This window comes from Chiloscyllium plagiosum, chromosome 27 (assembly GCF_004010195.1).
Source record: "Chiloscyllium plagiosum isolate BGI_BamShark_2017 chromosome 27, ASM401019v2, whole genome shotgun sequence".
Classification (NCBI taxonomy): domain Eukaryota; kingdom Metazoa; phylum Chordata; class Chondrichthyes; order Orectolobiformes; family Hemiscylliidae; genus Chiloscyllium; species Chiloscyllium plagiosum.
Window position 1 is genome coordinate 24,709,679 of NC_057736.1, and position 20,106 is coordinate 24,729,784.

The 20,106-nt window shown below is 41.1% G+C and overlaps 1 long non-coding RNA gene across 2 annotated transcripts in view; it reads right to left on the reverse strand.

Annotated features, from left to right (window-relative positions):
- The window catches only part of LOC122563663, an 85,767-nt gene extending 65,967 nt beyond the window's left edge, over positions 1 to 19,800 (reverse strand). Inside the window, exons 1-3 of one of the 2 annotated variants that reach the window (XR_006315687.1) lie at positions 19,760 to 19,800; positions 18,884 to 19,076; positions 426 to 464 (exon numbers count right to left, since the gene is read on the reverse strand). This is a non-coding gene — a long non-coding RNA (uncharacterized LOC122563663). Of the gene's footprint in view, positions 1 to 425; positions 465 to 18,883; positions 19,239 to 19,759 lie in introns of those variants that run through there. The other variant, XR_006315686.1, reaches the window with a different exon arrangement.
- Positions 19,801 to 20,106: the final 306 nt, after the last annotated feature.

Consider the following 20,106-nt stretch of genomic DNA (forward strand, 5'->3'; position numbering starts at 1 on the left):
CTAACCCAAGAATGCAAATTTTAAAAAAAGGGTTTTGTGATTTACACATGAAAGAAGTGAAACTATCACTGTTTTCTAACAGATGAAAGGCTTAACAGACAATCAATTCTTCAATGTATAATTTCAGTTACATCACACTGCAAGTTTTTGCTATAAATTCTGTGTTACGATCGAGCCCTCCACAATCACCTGATGAAGGAGCGTCGCTCCGAAAGCTAGTGTGCTTCCAATTAAACCTGTTGGAGTATAACCTGGTGTCGTGTGATTTTTAACTTTGTAAACCCCAGTCCAACACCGGCATCTCCGAATCAGGGAGAAATTGTGATAGACCTAGTTCATGCACAAACCACTAGTTAACTAATAGTTACAGATGAAACTATTAAGTGGTTACACATGTCATCATTAAATCGTTGACCTATACTTACCTTGTCCTCAACTAGCTCTGTCCTGATAGAAAAGGCAATCTGTGAACAAATAATAAAACACAGATTAAAGTAAACTTTCGAAAAACCTAACAGTCTAAACGTTTGCTCAATGCATACTTACAGAGTCTCCAAGGCTTTCGTTCCAAAACCCAGTCTTCAGTTGTGAATATGTCAGAGTTGTATGCTTTCTTCTGTTATGTCATCAAGGTTTTGTTTAAGTTTACACAGTGAAATAACCATACAGAGGCCGGTATCCCATCACCAAGTCACCATTTATTTGCATTTGCACAGTACATCGAGCTGAATAGTTATAGCCAGAGTCAGTCCCTGATGTCAGGAAACTCTCTGAATCGCTTGTTTATGTCAGTCAGCCAGGGCTCCTTGATTGCCCCAGGTTAACAGCCCCAATCAAGGATTTCATAGTCAGTAAGATCCACCTAGTTCCAATCACTACACTTAGGCTCTGTAGGCACTTGGGGCCCCAATTCTTTTTTTAACTAGATAGGCCACAGGTTCCTCCATAGCATTGCCAGGGGTCAGTAAAGAAAAGGTGTATTAAGCTGGACTGGTAACAATCTTTCTTTTATATTTTTCTTGAAGCTAATATGAAGTATTTTAGACATGAATTGGTGGCTGTAGCATGAGGGCAGAAGCATTTTAATATCATTCACTGGGAATGGAGCCAATGAGACTTTAATGGACAGCATGGTGCATAACAGTTGAGATACCTGTAGTGATTGTACTGAGGTCAGCCAGGTGGACTTCATCGAACATGACTTCCCTGATTGGGGCTGGTTAGGGAGCACTGACTGACATATATAAACTGCAGTTTCAGAGATCCTGTTCACTCTGAGAACTGGCTCTGAGGGAGTCTGGATCAGTGCCAAATATTATATATGTGTAAATAAAGGGTGACCTGGTAACAGAATATCGGCATCTGTGGAATTATTTCAGTGGCGAAGACAGAAAAAAAGTATGCTCCTGAAGAAATTTGCTCACAACAGTCATCTTTGAATTAGGTGAAGCATTTCAGGCATCATGGCATTATTATGGGGAGCAAGACCGATTGTCCCGAGCAGAGTTAGCCACCAGGTACTGGCCGAACTTCATTAGGGTGATCCAGTGGTGTCCCCAAAATGAAGATGTTGGCAAGAGGTTTTAGTCTGGTGGCCAGGATTGGATGTGTTGGTGGGGCAATACCCAGAGTGCTAACAAGGACAAAAATTACTATTAACAGCTCCCCACATTTCAGGGGATAACTGGGTCAATCCCAGACTCAACTACACATCTACCACACACACACCACCCCCACCTTTGCTCTCATGGGATTAACGTTCTTACTGACTGTGGATGCTCATTTAAAGTGATTGAGTTCATCCTCCAAACACAGGACTTATGAGAGAAAAGCTGTGAGCGTCTTTTGAAATACACGGGCTGCCGGAAGTGTTGGTCACAGACAATGGACCATCATTTTCCAGCAGGGAATTCGAGTACTTTTTGAAGTCAAATGGCATTCAGCATGTAAGGACAGCTCCATAACACCCATCGTCCAATGGTCTGGTGGAAAGAGCAGTTCAAACTCTGAAGGCAGGCTTAAAGACACAGCCTACAGCTTCACTCAATTCCAAACTCTCCCAATTCCTTTTTCATTTTGGATCACCACAGATGCAACTACAGGGATAGCTCCAGCAGAGTTGCTAATGGGGAGAAGGCTCCACACCAGGTTAAATCTGAGCTTCCTGGACTTGGGGGCTGGGGGAGTAACAGCATGAGGAATGCCAATGCTGGACACATGATCCCTCTAAGCGAGCAATACAGTTTACTTCATGGGACAAATTTCGGTGCCAAAACCACAGAAATGGCCCTGCATGGGTCAGAGGCATGGCCACCACAAGATCAGATCCCGTGACATACAAGGTACGGCTAGGTGAGGTGGTTCTGAATGAGCACGTGGACATCATGAAAGGGCAGGAAATCACAAACAGGGCAGGAACAAATCACACCCGTCCCTTCAGAACATCTAGAAAGGCTGTCAGAACCCACTGATTTTCCCTCTCAGTCTAGCGTTGAAGAAAAATCAGAGTCTGGGATGGACACGTCGGATGTCGCAGCCTTGACACCTTTACTGACTGAAGAAGTGCGTACATTTCTTCCGAGATGCTGCAGGCACAAGAGGCAGGCAACGGCCAGGTACATGCTCCCTGTCTCCGAGGCTGAATCAGACCCAGTGTGAAAATGCCCTGGAGAGGATGTAAGAAAAATAACAGGCATATGTCCCTGGACTTAGAGGGGGAGGGATGTGGTCAATCTAATGAGGGTAGGCAGATGGACTTCATAGAATATGAGTTTCCTGATTGGGGCTGTAAATCTGGTCAAGTCAGGAGCCCTGGCTCTCAGAAATAAGTAGGAGTGTCAGAGATTCTGTTCACTCTGAGAGCTGGATCAATGAGAAGGACTCTCCATGTGTAAATGAAGGGTGACCCTTGGGATACTGGCCCCTGTGAAGTTGTTTCAATATCCTACATTGAAAGGTTTGTACTCAAGTTGTAGCAAACACTTCTCTAACTCAGTGAGCTAAATCCCAAATTAATTTTCAAACTATTGTGTTTGGGTACAAATCTCCAATTAGTGATTTTTAACACATTAAAAAATGCCCAGTTTAGAATTTGAAAATTCTGTCAGCCCAGCTTGAATGCTGTGGAAAAGCTGGGTTTGATGTGGGTAGCTTGTCGTGCTGGAGGTCTGAAATCCATGCCATTTTAACTCCCACAATACAGTTACATTGCTGACTACTGTGGGTAGGAATTAGAGGAAGCGGTGAAAATTCATTCATTCTAAAAGCTTTCTGTGAACCGTATTCAGCTGGTGGGATCAGTTGCTGCAAGCATCTCATGAGGTCTTGCCATCAGGATGGAGGTCAAATCGGTGACAGCAGTTGCCTAAGCTTTAGTAATGAAATCCTACAGAGAACTGGATAAAAGCAAATTACAGCGGATGCTGGAATCTGAAACCAAGAGAGAAAATGCTGGAAAATCTCAGCAGGTCTGGCAGCGTTTGTAAGGAGATAAAAGAGTTGACGTTTCGAGTCTAACTGACCCTTTGACCCTTTGACAAAGGGTCAGTTAGACTCGAAACGTCAGCTCTTTTCTCTCCTTACAAATGCTGCCAGACCTGCTGAGATTTTCCAGCATTTTCTCTTTTGGTTCCTGCGGAGAACTCATGCCTTGCAAAGATAGTAGCAGAATTTGGTCTTGTTTCTCATCCCTGTAGTCCTTCACTGCAATAAACATCTCAATTAGACCATCCAGATCAAATTACAATCACATTCCAGTGATTCACCAGATCACATACATACACAAAAAAGCTTCCATGTCAGCGGAAAGGGGTTCTTGTGAAATCAAATGTGGGGAAATACAATGGTTTTTATTTTGGGTCCAACATTGATAGATTAGCATTAGGAATCAAAAATGTTTATCATTTTTATCACAAGAAAGCTAAAATACAAAGGGTAGAATTGCTGTATTGAAACTAAGTAAACCCCATCTGGAATATTACATTCAGTTTTGGGCACCACACCACAGGAAGGATATATTGGCTTTGGAAGAAAATTTACCAGAAGTGTCACAGCTTTTACAGGGTCACATTATGATGTCAGGCTTCATAAACTTGGCTTGTATTCCCTTGAAATTTAAGGGTCAAAGGGTGATCTAATCAAGATATGAGAGAGGGATTTGATAAAGTAGATATTCCTTTGAGAGGGAATCCAGAACTAAGGGCGCCTTATAGTTCACATTATAGCAAGTTCATTAAAGAATGAAAGAATGAAATATTCTCTCATGAGTAAGGTAGTGGCAACCACTTTCCCTAAACAGCTGTAGTTATTGTGTCAAGAAGAATGTTCAACATGGAGATTGATAGATTTTTATAAAAGCAAAATGCAGCGGGTGCTGACAAAGCTCTAAAAACAAAACTGCTGGAAACACTCCATGTGCCTGAATGCATATGTGAAAAGAAATGAAGTTAACTTTTCAGGTTGATGACTCTACGCTCATTGGAGAAAAGGCTCACCGTGTTCAGTTATGAGCAGCCATAATTGAACTTCTTTCTCTCCAACAAAGAGGGCGCTAGGGAGTTTAATTTCACCAATTTCCCTGGTTAACAAAAAAAAATTACGATACATTAAAATGCTAAATAGTACACGTACATATGTTCCCAGAATGAAGGATGACAAAATTAGCACTACCTACCTGAAGTCCAACAGGTTGGGTCAAATATTGTTTGTATACCGTAATCACATGCAAAATGCACGTACTACCAGAGTACCTTGAATACAGTCGTAGAGATGTACAGCACGGAAACAGACCCTTTGGTCCAATTCATTAATACATCCTTCTGATAGGAAGGAGACCAGAATTGTACACAATATTCTAAAATTGGCCAAACCAATGTCCTGTACAGCCGCAACACAACCTCCCAACTCCTATATTCAATGCACTGATCAATAAAGGAAAGCATTTTTTGTGCTCTCCCTTTGATAGATTTCCTCTTTCAAGCAAGTAATTGACATGACACTGACAGAATCGTTCTCCAGTCTTCACTAGATATGTAAATGCACCTGGTATCTTTACAACAACTTCTTTCTTAGCACATCAATGCCTTGTCATTGTGACCTTCTGACCAGTGTTGAACTCTAAGTTTAAAATCTCACACAGCATGAGTTACCTTTGCTTTGCTTTTCTTGTACTTTGAAATCACATCAGGCTAAAGAAAACTAAACCTTGTCCTAGCAGCGAGTTATAGCTGCCACATTGGCAGCATCTATATCTCTGAGGAGAAAGTGAGGTCTGCAGATGCTGGAGATCAAAGTTGAAACTTTATTGCTGGAGGTCAGGCAGCATCCAGGGAACAGGAGATTCGACGTTTCGGGCACAGGCCCTTCCTCAGGAAGAAGGGCCTGTGCCCGAAACGTCGAATCTCCTGTTCCCTGGATGCTGCCTGACCTGCTGTGCTGTTCCAGCAATAAAGTTTCAACAGCATCTATATCTCTGCCATGGGAGTTCTTGGTAGCCGAAGCATCTTCATCCCACTAAAATAGCTCACTGGCAACCAATCACCAGTCTAATTTCTGGAACATTAGACGGCCAAATCTCAACTTTATAGACTTTTGTTTTCTCAAAACCCTTCAGCTTTCTGGTGAAGATACCATCTAATCTTTATCCACTTGCTACAGCTATTGACAAAAAACAAATTACTCTACCATTCGCACTTCAGAAAAATTGCTGTATAGGTGTTTCCATGGTTTTCTTATGCTTTTACTTGGAATAAAAGGAATCTTGGTTAAATCATTTTTTATTTTGTAATAATTCACAACTTTTCACTGATTCCTCAAAATTTCTACCTACCTTTGGATATCAAAAGTAACATCTACCTACTGCTTTCATATGGATTATCCCTGTGCACTCTTGATAAAGTTCTTCTATTAATCTCTCAACCTTTTTTCAGGACTCCAGATTCTGCATCAAATATAGAAGGGTAATGGTCCTCTGCAGGTTTGGGAAAGAGAGGCCTTGAGCTGGGGGAGGGATGAAGAGACGGAGTGGAGGAGCCTGCACATTGAGAATCCGGAGAGAGAATTGTTTGTGGAGGCATTGAAGGTATTGCAAGTATGGAGCATCGATGGAGGGTCCAAATTTAAACTCTGTACCTGTAAGCCTTTATGGATGAGGTGGTTGCGAAGATGGGAGCTAAGGAAAGTGACGTGGCTGTAGTAGTGACTCTGTTTCACAGTGTGGTCAAACAGCTGGAGGACTGAAGAGGTCACAATTATGTGGAAGTGAGAAAGGGACTCACTGAGTTCACGTCTGAGGGAGACAGAGAATTTCTTCAAAGTGGGCATCCTTTGAAGAGACCTCACAGTGGTATAAACTTGGTTAGAGACAAAAAAAAACTGCAGATGCTGGAATACAAAGTAGACAGGCAGGAGGCTGAAAGAATGCAACAATCAGGCAGCATCAGGAGGGGGAGAAGTCAACATTTTGGGTATTACGCCACCTGTTTGTCTCCTTTGGATTCCAGTATCTGCAGTATTTTATCTTCTACTGAACCTTGGTGGAAGAATGACTCTTAAACGCAGAGGATAGTCCTTCCCTCACTTATGTGAAATATGACTGAAATTTATCATCATCACATTCTATTGAATAACCACTCATTACTTAACCAGTCATTACTTTGTGGGTGGCGCGGTGGCACAGTGGTTAGCACTGCTGCTTCACAGCACCAGAGACCCAGGTTCAATTCCCACCTCAGGCAACTCTCCGTGTGGAGTTTGCACATTCTCCCAGTGCCTGTGTGGGTTTCCTCCGGGTGGTTCGGTTTCCTCCCACAATCCAAAAATGTGCAGGTTAGGTGAATTGGCCATGCTAAATTGCCCGTAGTGTTAGGTGAAGGGGCAAATGTAGGGGAATGGGTCTCTGTGGGTTGCGCTTCGGCGGGTCGGTGTGGACTTGTTGGCCCAAAGGGCCTGTTTGCACACTAAGTAATCTAATCTTAACGGAACATTCACTGAGAATCACGCCACTGAGGTCCACATGGGAGTTCCTACATCAAGTTCTCAAATGTGACTCAAGCCAGAACAGGATTGGAGACTTAACATCCAAATTTTAGAAGAAATAGGGTATGTAAAAATGGAGGAGATGTAGCAATACTTGACCAAAAATAGTATTATTACCCTCAAACAAAATGCAGTTCCTAAATTATAATCTATATGTTTGGAGGTGAGGAATAGGAAGGGAGCAGAGATCTTGTTGGGTATTTATTATAGACCTCCGAATAGTGGGAAGGAAGTAGATGAGAGTATTTGTAGGCAGATTGTGACAATCTGCGAGACAAAATAGGTGACAGTTATATATTTAAATTACCCTTGGGTAGACAGGGAAAAAGGTAGAGAGGGAGAAATTCCTTCAATATGTTCAGAAGAATTTTCTAAAACAATCCTATTGGAGAGGGAGCTGTGCTGGATCTGGTCCTAGGAATTGATGCCTGCAAAGTGGAGAATGTCAGATTCGGGGAACATTTGGGAAATAGCAATCATAACATAAGGCTCAATATTAAGATGGAAAAGAATAAAAATCCGTCAATGATTAAGATCCCAGGCAGAAAAATGCCAGGTTTTGTGAGTCTAAAATTTCAATTGGAGCATATGGATTAGAAACTCATTTTGGTAGATAAAACAGTAAATGAGATATATGGTGCAAGCTCGGTACATACCCAAGAAAAATAAATATAGAGTATCCGAAGCTAGAGTACCCTGGATGAATAATGATATTGATGAGAAAGTAAGGAAAATAAGGCATATGACGGATACCAGAATAATAATAGCAATAGCATTAGAAATCTCGAAGAGTACCTCATTTGCAGAAGAGAGGCTAAGACAGGAACAAAGAAGACTAAAAGGAAGCAAGAGGAAAGGATGGCAGGCTGTGCTAAAACAAATCATAAAACATTCTTCAAACACATTAATAGTAAAAGATTAATGAAGAATAGAGGTGGGCCCATAAGGAACAGCAGGTAAACTGCTCACTGAAACAAAGGATATGGCAGAGGTACTAAATTAATACTTTGCTTCTGTCATTACCAAATTAGAAGATGGTGATAATGACACCCAATTGAAAAATTGGGTGTTGAACAACTGAGCAGTATAGTGATAGATAAAGAGAAAAGGTGCTATAAAGGCTGGCAGCACTCCAGATACAGAAGTCATCAGGCCTGGATAGGATACATCCTAGATTGCTTAGAGAGGATGGGAGCAAATTGCAAAGCCATTGACAGAAATTGTCCAGGGCTCTCTGAACACAGTGTTAGTTCTGGGGTCTAGAGGATTGCAAATGTAACACCATTGTTTAAGAAAGGGGCAAAGGATTGGCAACATGGTGGTTCAGTGGTTAGCACTGCTGCCTCACAGCACCAAGGACACAGGTGGGCAACTGTCTGTGTAAAGTTTGCACATTCTCCTTGTGTCTGTGTGGCTTTCCTCCCACAATCCAAAGATGTGCAGGCCAGGTGAATTGGCCATGCTAAATTACCCATAGTGTATTAGTCACGGGTAAATGTAAGGGAATGGGTCTGGGTGAGTTACTCTTTGGAGGGTCGATCTGGACTTGTTGGGCCGAAGGGCCTGTTTTCATACTGTAGGGAATCTAATCTAATACCCAGGAAACTACAAACTAGTCAGCTTGACATCGACAGTAGGAAAACTGATGGAGCCCATAACATGGAATAACGTAAATACAGGTATCTCCCTGTATCCGCAGGTGATATATTCCAAGACCTAACATGGATGCCTGAAACCGCAGATAGTAGCGGACCCTATCATTTATATGGGAAACCTACCTCCCTGGCAGCCTCTGGAATGTTCCATGTAATGTTTTCAGGCCATGGTAAACCACAGATAACTGAAACCACGGAAATCAAATCCACAGATACGGGTGTTCTACTGTTTACATTTAGAGAAAAATGAACTAATACTAAATACTCAACACTCAACATGACTTTATCAAGAGCAGATCATGTCTGACAAATTTAATCATGTTCTTTGACGAGGTGACACAGACGGTGGATGAGTGGGCTGCTGTGGATGTTGTATATTTGGACATTCAGAAAACATTGGATATGATGCCACATGGCAGGTTGGTTAGCAAATTAAAAGTATTTGGGATTGATGGATCCTTGGTGGATGGATTAGAAGTTAGCTAAAAGACAAGATGCAGAGGATAGGTATAGATGGAGAGTTCTTAGATTTGCGATGAGTTGGAAGTGGTGTTCCATAGGGATCAATGTTGGGACCCTTGCTTTTTCTGATTTAGAAAACAATTTGGAGATGGTGTTGAGGGCAAAATCTTTAAATGTGCAGATGATTCGAAGTTAGCGAATTGTGAGGAAGATGCTGAATGACTTCAGGTGAACATTGACAAGTTGGCCAGACACTGACAGTGGAGATTCAATGCAGAGAAATGAGAGATAATGCATTTTGAGCAAAGAAACATGGCGAGATGATACAGGCTCAATGGTATAACTCCGAGGGGAGTACAGGAGCAGAGGGACATCTGGGGTCAAGTGCATGATTCTCGGAAGGTGGCCAAGAATAAGTTGTGAAGAAGATTCGTAGAATCCTTGGGTTTATAAATAGAGGCATAGAGCATAAAAGCAAGGAAGTGATGCTACATCTTTACAAATCATTGGTCAGACCACATTTGGAATATTCTGTTCAGTTCAGGGCACCTTATTTAAGAAAGGATGTTAAAACCACGGAGAGAGTTCAAAGGAGATTTAATAGAATGACAACAGGAATGAGGGATTTTAGATACAAGGAAAGGTTAGAGAGATTGGCTTATTGTCCTTGGAGCAGAGAAGATTAAGAGGTAACCTTTTAGAGGTGTTGAAAATTATGAACAGTTTTGATATTAAAGAAGGATATATTGTTTCCACTAGTTGGAACTAGGACTCACAGAATCAGTAACTAGGGCTCACAATTTCAAATTTGCAGCAAGGTAAGAATGAGATGAGGAGAGATTTCTTTACTCAGAGGTGTTAGGATTTGGAATGTGCTGCTTGGGAGACTGGTGAAGATGGATTCCATAAAAATTTCAAAAGAGAGAGTTGGATATATATTTGAAAGTGATTAATTTAAAGAGCTATGGCGATAAGGCTAGAGAATGGAACTAACTGGTGGGGAGTTTCATCGCCTTTGGGGCAGTGATGGATGAACATCTGAAGAAGGCAATCACTCTTTTGAGAACTGGTACAGACATGATGGGTCAAATGGTCTCCTTCTGTGCTGTAAAATGATTTGATTCTATGAGCCTATGATTGTCTGGCAGACATTAGCATGTTATTTGTGTGTGATGTAATTCTCGGGTAACCTCTTGGCCAAAAGCTAACCTCTCTTCATGGGAAATCTTAACAGGCAACCTATATTTTCATGATCTGCCAACTTCCAATGTTTAATATCATACTTAGGGCTAATTTTATCCTCATTGTTTAAAATCGACTTCATACTTTTTTGCTGGTTCCTCAGAGTTTTACTTCTATTTTAACTGGTCACTGCTGTAAATACCTCAGCCCAGAATTGTCTCAAACTAATCCTTTCACATCAAACTGGCTTTCTTCCTCGCTACTACTACCAGTGGCAAGTAATAGGCTGCATCATCACAGTCCATTCACATACTAACTTCATCTAACACTCAAATACTGTTACTGGAATCATCAATCAGTTTCACATCAGCTTTACCTAAGGGAATAAGATTTAGAAGCTTCTTGGACTCCTTCTCTGTGATAACAGAAACAGCTGCAACTGTATTCATGATGAAAGTAAGTTGTGAATCTCTGACATTTGAATTTACTGTAGGTGCTGGAATTATATCTTCATTCCTTTTACTCAACTTCCACACAATGTTTCTCTTGCTCTTTTACTGAGCTTAACTCTTGATCTTTCTGCTTACTAACATCAACTTCTGCTTCCACTTCGATCATATGCACATTCAAGGATTTCCAGGTTCCTTTTTTAAAATTTGTTCATTGGATAACGGCCAGGCCAGCATTAATTGCCCATCCCAAATTGGGGCAGTTAAGAGTCAGCCACATTGCTGTGGGTTGGGAGTCACATATAGGCCAGACCAGCTAAGGATGGCAGTTTCCTTTCCTAAAGGACATTAGTGACCAGTTGGGTTTTTCTTCTGACAATCGACAATGGTTTCATCGTCATCATTAAACTCTCAATTGCAGATTTTAAAGAAAAACTATTGAATTCAAATTCCACTCTGTGCCATGGTGCGATTCTAAGGTGCTTAGAACATTAACTGTGTCTCAGGATTAACTGCCCAGCGATAATACCACTAGGCCATTGCCTCCTTATCAATTAGACCAATCGCTGCTGAATGGTTGCAACTTGGAGCTTTAACACAACTTTGAAAATTACTCTTTCTTCTTCCCCTTCATGCTATCTGGATATGACCAACTTCACACAGGCAGAGCACTTCGACTGGAAATGAGGGAATTTAAACAGTTGGTTGCTACCATGGCAACTGACTTGGAGAGAGTAAACTTGGCTGCTACAACTTGAATCTTGCTAAACTCCATTGTAGCCTTAACAAAAAAAAAGTTACAGTTGCAAATTTCAACTGTATCTTTCTGATATTTCCATGGCTGCGGTCTTATCATAGGTCTCCATTCACATTAGCTCATTGCCTTTGCTCAACAGGTTGGCTTGAAGTTTATTATTCTTTAAGATCCAACAAATGTATCTCAAAGATTGCCTACTAAGTTTGGGCCATGTTACAATGTCAAGAGAGTTTGACTTTTAATATGTTATCCCTGCAAAATTCTCATTTGACGACTGTTTCCTTAATCCAACTCTCAGTACAATCTCATTCTTGTACTAAGATTTATTGCTGTATGCAATCATTTTCTCTTCTGCTGGGAAGGCAGATATTGGGTCGGTGGTCAGTTGAGCCCCTTAAGTCAATGGTAATTAACCACATAAAGGGTATTAATTGGTTTTTGAGAAGACCATTCATTGACTATTAATTTAATTATGGAAGTTGTGAGAGGGGCAAGAGTATTTCTCTGGGGTCAACTCTCCCAATTATTTGTCCTTCTCACCACCTCCATGGAGGGTAAAATCACAGTCAGTCAAGAATCTCATTAGTTTCAAAATAGTCCAAAGTACTGAGGTCCAACGGGCAGCATTTATTTAAAACTATGTCAAAAGCATCTGGCCTGGCAATGAAACCATTTACTTTTCCTCTTGTTCTATTTCATTTGCTTCCAGTGAAATATGTAACCTTTCTTCATAATTATTCCAATCCTCTTTGTCAGGTTTGAAATCTTCCCTCAGCCCCAAATGTCTACAGTGTCATTTTCAATAATTAAATACTGCACTGATATACTTGTACCTGAACACATAGTCATGAAGCAATCTTTGTAGATTAGATTAGATTACTTACAAAGTGTGGAAACAGGCCCTTCAGCCCAACAAGTCCACACCGACCCACCGAAGCGTAACCCACCCATACCCATTCCCCTACATTTACCCCTGCATCTAACACTACGGGCATTTAGCGTGGCCAATTCACCTAACCTGCACATTTTTGGACTTTGGGAGGAAACCGGAGCACCCGGAGGAAACCCACGCAGACACGGGGAGAATGTGCAAACTCCACACAGTCAGTCGCCTGAGGCGGGAATTGAACCCGGGTCTCTGGCGCTGTGAGGCAGAAGTGCTAACCACTGTGCCACCGTCCCGCCAACTTCAGGAAGTTTGTAATTGCTCAAACTTCCTGAAAAACAACTTCAAGAGTTCCAAAAATATGTCACAATGTCCTTCAGCCCTTAATTTCTCAAATGCACTATAAAAGAACAGTCCATCTCAGCCCCATTGTCATCTTTCTACTGTTTACTGCACTTAAGACTAACAAATGTTCAACTGCATGCAGTTAGCTTTGAACTATCTTTATTAATACCTCCCCCAATAAGAGGGTAGTATAACACAATGCTCAGATTTGCAATATACCTCTCCCTTCTTCAGAAATCTGAAGGACCATCAATCTTTTTCTTCCCATCAGTAGACTTTTGAGGTAACTGGATCAGTGGATATTCAGCAAAGGAAGGAACGTTAGGCTTAGGTACAAGTCAACACTGATCTGTAAAAATCTGGTCTTATGCCCTTGCTGCTTACTCAACAGACCAGGTTAAAATTGCAATTGGCAGGCTCCTGTGGTATAGTGGTAGCATTCCTACCTATAGGCCAGAAGGTTCAGGCACCATTTGGACCAACCTTTATCATAACTTGTCTAAATACAAATGTCTAAATTTGGGATTGGTTAACTCCCGTCATCTCCAGGCTATCTAAGAAAAATTGTTGACATTCAGTGTCTAATTCATTCCCTTCTTTCTTACTTGGCCCAGCTCCACATCATCAGGAACTTAACAATCTTTGGCTGCTGGAAAGCAGGCTGGTGTTGCTAATTTTGAGTTTGAAACCGAGAATGATAAAAATGAACCTTCATACTTAAATTTGTAGTTAAAAACCCCTGCTCTGGGTGTAGAGAAGTGTTTGCACCAACTCTGCAGCAATTGCAAATTAGTGTGTAAGATGTTTATACTCAAATTTCTTCAAAATAACTGAATTCCTTTGATATTTCATAATTGAAAAACAGGGCAAGTGTGACTTTGGCAATTATGTAATAATGGTAGATAAAACTTTCTTCACCACTATGGGATGGTAATGTACAATGTCACCAAAGTTTGAAACTGTTCATTGGATATTAGCTAAATCTTTGGAGATTTGAAATAAATTGCTTTAACACAACAGTAGCTGTACTATTTCTGACAGCAGTGTGCGGCTGACAGCTTTTAACTGAACTCTCCAAGAAATAGGATCTGCAGTTTAGCATCTGGCACCTGCTTTGAGTAATCACACGACAATATAGGATAATAAAAACTTACAGCTGTTGCTGCCGAAAATCACTGTGTCCCAGTGTGGCAACTAGCAAATGTGGCTTGACTGAAATCACAGTGGATTTGTGAGACACAGGATGAGTTGATTGCTTAAGCTCAGTCCTACCTTCGCCTGTTGTTCAAAAGCATCAGATGGGAAAATCTATCACTGCCAAGTATCCTCACGGAAGTTACTGACATCTCCAGCCATGTGACCCTCGTCAGTGTTCTGCATGCTAGAATCTTTCTGCATGCCATACTGATTTTATTTTACCCTTCTAAGCTTTCCCCTTCACAACAGGTTGATTATCAGTGTGTAAATCCTTCCAAGTCGTCTGAACTCAGTCAGGAAGAGTGGGTGAGTCACTGGTCAGGCATCCTGCAGAATTCAATGGCGAATCACTGCAGTGGTCTGACAACCATATCCATGGACCAATCCAATGGACATTCTTACCTGTTGGAATATGGGAGCTGAAGAGGGAGAGAGGGAAAGGCTTTCCCCAAAATATATGGTACAAATTGGAAAAGATAAAATAATAGATATGCGTCAGGTTTGACATATTCAGTCACACTGACTGCTTTCTGCATCAGGCGCAGATATGAAAACAGTGCCTTGTGCCATGGCCTGGAGAACAAAAGAAATGGAAAGACAAGGAAGAAAGACTTGCATTCAGCGGTGTCCTTCAGCACCTCCAGACATCCCAACATACCCTCTGCTCACACATTGAGGTGCACTCACTGCTCCAATTGTAGGAAACTTGACGGCTAATTTGCACACTGCAAATTTCCACATACAGCATTGCGGTAAAGACCAAATAATCTCCTCTTAAATGTTGATTGAGGGCTAAATATTAGTCAGAATGTGTAAAGAAAACTATACTGATCTTCTCTGAAATAGTGCAATGTGACACTTTTAGATCCACCTATGAGGGAACAGAGGGCTTCAGTTTCACATCTCATCTGAAAGGTGGCACCACTAACAGTATAGCATTCCCTCAATACTGCAGTGCAGCGTCACCCCAGATTTCCTTGCCCAAGTGCTGAAATAGAACAGGAACCAACACAACCATATGACTCAGCCAAGAGTGCTATAACTGAACCACAACTGACTTGAAATTGAATGGGTTTATTTCAGTTCGTCAGTTACAAGCCTGGAATTGCCACACCAGAAAGGAGATACTTGGGGAGGTCAGAATCCTCTAGAGCTCAGAGGAGACTTTAAAACAATGTATGACTGCGTACTGTCAATTCACCAGACAGCCTTCCCCAGCTGCTCAGGAAGCATGTCCAGAAGTCAGAAAGGATTAGTTCCCTTGAATCAAGTTCAATGGCAAATGGAAAACAGGGCTCTTTTGTATAATTATTGGTGGTCCCTTCTACAATACTGGCTAAAGACTGAGTGGTAGCAGTCAGCTTGCTGCTTTTCAGTAGGGAGTGGTAAACTTCACCAAGTCAATGAGGAGAGAAAACAAAAAGAAAATGGACAGGGACTGTAAAAATCAATTAATAATAATAATTAAACTTTTGTTGCTTAAGAAATGGAGATAGATTCCAGGGCCCTGCTAAGATGTCAAGTATTTTACTTTACAAAACTGCTTCAGGTGCTGGGATTTCTACCACTCAGGAATTATGTAGCACTTAAAAATAATAAGCCTTTATTTTTATAATTTCCCATTTTCATTAGTGATACCTTTTCACCTTAACTGCCTGCTTTTTAAGAGGTAAAAACTTCTGCATTCTGGAGAATGAGCAAGTTCCTTCCTGGAAAATGTACTACATGGTAAGGAAGCATCTAGGCCTTTCATTAGGATAAGAGGAATGTGTGAGCTCTGTGCTTTTATTGAACTTGGTTTCTTCATATTTGAAGATGTTCCACACCACAAATACATACTTCTTTACATTCCATAGCCTGGACGTTCATATGGGCATATGAAGAAGTATGTAACTCTGGGCAGAGTCAGACACCAAGGTTTGGAGATTTCTTGATTTGTGTCTTGGACATAAAATATCCCAGAACCATTTCATGGCTAGACGAAACTGTATCAAGAATACAATCAAATTTTATTGAAAAGAATTATGTACTGTGTATGTAACCCCAATACTGAGGATACAGAACAGCAAGTCAGCAACAGTTTCTCAAAGAAACAAGACCTGAAGTGATAATTATTCAGAGAACCAAACCCAAAAGTTAGCCCATGAGGGAAAAATGAACTTTGTACAAGATTAACTTCTGAAATTCCTACTGCAAGTTTTTCCAATTTTAAGGATTCATCTTAAAATTGTTCCAAATATCATATTCAAGGATAAATAATTTTTCTGATAAGCTACAGATGTGCTACTTTGTAAATCCTCAAGGCTCCAGTACAAAAATGTTGCCAAGTGAATCTTATTTGCCTGACCAATTGTGCAGTAATAGTTCAGCAGTGCCCTTTTTGCCACTAGTCACTACTATTGAAAACCAAGATGCTGTGAATGGTGAATGACATGCTATCAGCAAAACAAAACTTAAAATTTGTTTTGATGGAACATGCTTACAGAAGTATCAGAATATCAGAAGGAATTCTTTGATGTTTCAACATGTGGAGTGGGACAGAGTTGACAGTAAAACAAAAAAAAACTCCCAATGCAACACTGGAAACATTCTTTTCCACCACTTTTCCACCAGGGCGGCACGGTGGCACAGTGGTTAGCACTGCTGCCTCGCAGCGCCAGAGACCCGGGTTCAATTCCCGACTCAGGCGACTGACTGTGTGGAGTTTGCACGTTCTCCCCGTGTCTGCGTGGGTTTCCTCCGGGTGCTCCGGTTTCCTCCCACAGTCCAAAGATGTGCAGGTTAGGTGAATTGGCCATACTAAATTGCCCGTAGTGTTAGGTAAGGGGTAAATGTAGGGGTATGGGTGGGTTTCGCTTCGGCGGGTCGGTGTGGACTTGTTGGGCCGAAGGGCTGTTTCCACACTGTAATCTAATCTAATCTAATCACTCTTGAACAAACCAAGAAATTGGGAATAAATTAAAACAGAATGGTATCCACACACCTTTCAAAGCCACAAATAAATTTTATGAAAATTAAACTAAGGAAAATTTGACATTAGGTGAACTTAAGGGAGGTTAGCAAGATGTAGTTGCCTATGTCAAAATACAGTTAAAAAAACAATTGGCTTACTTAATTAGAATCTTTTGTGTCAAATCTGCAATCAAACCAGCAGAAACACTTGCACTACAAATATATTGAGAAAATATAACATTAGAACACACAATCCACATTCAAAACTTACATGCAAGCATCAAACACAACTGAATGTCAAATTTCCATTTATATATTTGCAGAGTTAAATAGCACCATACTTGCCTCATAGCTCTGGTTGTAGATAACTTGGCAAGATGGGTTGGCATTGTTAGAAGTCATGCAAAAACCCTGATTGCAAGTTTTGGCTGTTAGTTCACAAATGGTCTGCACATGGTATTATGGACTACTCCATCTTTGCCCTGCCCTGCAAAGCAGCACCTCCTAATGATCACCTCCTAATGGCCAATCAATTGTGTCGGGAATTCACAAGGAATTCACCAACCAAAATGGACAAAAGCTGAACAACTTTTACAAAGCATGGAAGGAACTTTTGCAGACTAAAGCATTAAAAAAACTCTGTCCTGTGGAATTGCCTCTTCGTGTAATAGCCATCTAATAATGTTCAAATTCTTTATCATTATCAAGATTGTGCTCTAATATTTAAGGGCGATTATAAAATTGTGTTTTTTTATGCCTCTTTTAAAAAGGAAGATTAAAGGTAGATACAAAAAATGTAGTGGAAGACAAAAATTCTACAGAACCAAACTGAAGAATTTAGAATGATGACAATTATTAAGACTGCTGTGTGTGTCAACATAATGACGCAAGTCGTCGATAGCTGGGTTCAGACTGTTTCTCAACTTTTATTGTAATCTAAATCCCTTAACAGCTATCAGACAATGAGGACTAATTTAATGGAGTCAGTCCCTGTGTCTAGCCTGTATTTGTAAAGGTGAAAGGAAGAGTTCTATCATACTGCAATACCTAGGGCCTCTCACTTGCACCTCTCTTCTGTTGGAGAAAAGTCCTTCATCTGCACTGTCTGGCCCAGATTCAAACCCAGGTCCCAGAGGAGATAGAACAGTGTTCTAACTCAGTCTGTAACCCAGTCCTGTGGACAGTTACGGTCTTGTACAAATTGAAATATCATACATATGACAAACTACGTGGAAATGGCAGGATATTTTACAAGCTCCTGCTGACTGCAAAAGCCTCTTAAAAGGACATAATAAATTGGAACTGTTTTCATTTCCTAATACAGTAATAATCATTTATCCAGACTCTATTCTGTACAACACATGTGGCATGACTCAAAAGCTGCTATTAAACTAATATCTGGAAAGTGAAAGTTTGTACTTCAGGCAAGAAAATTTGCATTAGTCAGACTGTCTGGTTTAATTCAAAACAGAGACCAAATTAAACAAAAAGCAAAAAAATGTTGTTATAGGGACTAAACTGGCTCCTCATTCCAAGCAAACTAAAACTGCGGCTAAATGCAGCTGTTTGGTGAAAACTGCACCCACCACATTCCTTAACAAGATGAGAAACCAGGAAACAAACACAACCCAGAGATTTCACATTTTTATAAAATGAAAAATGGCTCCTTTTCATCAGCCCCACCCTCAAAAACATTTTGATCGTGGGTGGGGGCAAGTCCTGCAAAATCAGAATTGGCATCAAAACATTTCTTTCATTAGGAAGCATGTTAGCATACAAGACTATCGCCTGATCTCTTTGCAGCATTCTCTACACTTAACAAAAATGCTTGAAACAGTTAATGACCACTCCCCCGACACCATCCCTCTCCCCTACCCCAAATCATTTGTTACAAGCGAAACTAATTCAAATGAACAATAAGATCAAGTTGAAGGAAACATCGCTATAATATGCCAAATGTTACCTTTGCAGTTCCTCACTGTTCCTAATAGATACACTTCTAATATGGCAATAGCACTCAGTTGCCCTGTCTGTGAGTAACAGGCCAGTTCGATTCTGTCTTCAGCTGCAGGCTCACAGTAGAAGTTTCAGAGGGTGACCTCTTGAAGCCATTTTTAAAGTCACCCATCCTGTTGTGCGCTGCCAGTCGGTTTGTGCTGCGTCATCAGGTAGCAAGGGACGAAGGAGAGAGAGAGAGTGAGAGTGAGGCAAAGGGGCAGAATGATCCTTCTATTTTCTGCATTCTGTTGGCTTGGGAGGGGCCTTGCAGCAACTCCCCCTCTCCCATTCATGGAAGTGCTCCCAATGAACCTGATTCAGCACCTGTCATTAGCTAGAGACAGCTGACCAACCACCGCCTGCTCAGACACTGTCAGTCCTTTTGCTTGCATGTTACCTCTTCCCTTTCCCCAACTGTCCTTATGGAGCGCCTTCATCATTCTTTCGCTGACTTGAAAATATCCTCTCTTTTCTTTCCACTCCTTGCAAAATGCTGTATTCCCCCAATTAAGGCTGAAGGCAGCAAACAGTCCACTAATCCTGACAGCAGTGATGAATATGCTGATGTTATAGGCCACGGAGACACGGGATAGTGAGAGACAGAATCTCAGGATACAGTCAAGGCAGCTCTCCTTTCCTTATCATTACATTCTACTGCTGCTCATTCATAGAATGCAAAAGCTGGATCAGCTTTCCCTCCCCCCACCCCTTCCCTAGATCAATACCAACTCACTAGCAGCAAGGAAAAAAAACCTGACCTGAACAGCTATATGATAATGAATTTTCTCTTCTCTCAATTAGCAAACAATACTGCCACATTGGTGCAAATTATGACAATAACCTTCACAAGCAGTCGCAAAGTCCAGGCAAGTTCTGTCTCCTGCGTGGCACTTAGCCTATTTATCTCCCCCCTCAACTGCTTAAGCAAGGGCCGGTTATATTGGGATGACAGTTAATGGTCCCAGGACCCTGAATAAGTAATGGATTACGTGCTGAGGCTGCGTCTCTTACGTTTCAGCCATTACTGGAAGTGCTGCAGGTAATAACTCTTTAGTATCTCATTGTGGTTTTCAACAATAGCCTAGAAATAAAATGTTGGAGTTCAGCAACAGTATTAATATGGTTTCTAAACTGAATTTTAAAAACTATGGAAAAACATCCCCTTTCAAGTGATCTTCCGACTCATTT